Source organism: Puntigrus tetrazona, chromosome 11 (genome assembly GCF_018831695.1).
Source record: "Puntigrus tetrazona isolate hp1 chromosome 11, ASM1883169v1, whole genome shotgun sequence".
Taxonomy (NCBI): Eukaryota; Metazoa; Chordata; class Actinopteri; order Cypriniformes; family Cyprinidae; genus Puntigrus; species Puntigrus tetrazona.
Window position 1 is genome coordinate 24,357,792 of NC_056709.1, and position 1,056 is coordinate 24,358,847.

Here is a 1,056-nt window from a genome sequence, read left to right on the forward strand (position 1 = left end):
ATCACCCTTATGTCGTTCAAAACTTGACTTTTCTCTTCATGGAACATAACAGCAGATATTTTGCAATAACTTTCCAAGTATCTCCTGTTTTGATTTTTGTGTGTGTGTGTGAATATTATATATAACTGCATTTTTAAAAAGTCTGTCAAATATGTTTAAAAAAGTAAAGAGATATTTTCCAAAAAAGAGTCCCAGTATCTAATGCAAGTATTTTTACCTTCTTAAGTGTTTCCCCTGGCATTTTCTCTATAGTGCCAGATCACAACAAAAACATTTTTTTTTTTTAATAAAACGGGTAAACACCTTGTTTTTTTATTAAACAAATTAAATAGTCTTACTCATACACGCACATACACAAGTGAGAACACTGCCACTCTTAGTTGTATATATTAAGATGTAAAAAGGCTATTTAAATGTAAGTTCCACGTGTCTGTGTGATAATGAATGGCGCAGATGCACGGTTTTGTGTACTGCTGTACTGTACTGAATCCAGCATGATATTAACATCTGCCGCCTCACTACAACAACATAAATATACAAACAACATCTCCACAGCTGCTCTGAGCTACACTTCATGAGCATTTGACTTGTTTCATTTGAGTATCTCTATCCTCATATCATATCCACACAGATAAAAGTAAAGGTATTCAAGGCAATCCGTCAAAAAAAAAAAAAAGTTTGGTTTATTTTTTTCATTGCTTTTTAATTGTAACATTAAATTAGTTAAATCCAATTTACTGTTCCAAAAAATTAACAAACAAAAAATCTAATTTGTTTAATTCTTTATTAATAATAGGATAAATTATATGAATGTTATGCTAAATTAAATATTTGAAATACCCAACAGAATTTTTATGGGAAAAAAATAAATTAACCTTGTTTTCATGCTTTCAAATAGACATGCTAAAACACAAAATGTGGCAACAATAAAACATAAGTGTATATTTAGGAAAAAAAAAACAAAACCATTTGATAGGGCCCTAAACGTAATTTTGTTAAACTTTTAATATTAAATTAAGTTTCATTGTTCTAAATAATAAAATAAAATAATAATAA

The 1,056-nt window shown here is 28.2% G+C and overlaps 1 protein-coding gene across 1 annotated transcript in view; it reads left to right on the forward strand.

Moving 5' to 3' along the window:
- LOC122353804 (rho guanine nucleotide exchange factor 10-like) overlaps window positions 1-1,056 on the forward strand; it is a 41,763-nt gene that overhangs the window by 17,426 nt on the left and 23,281 nt on the right. The gene's annotated exons all lie outside the window — the stretch shown is intronic.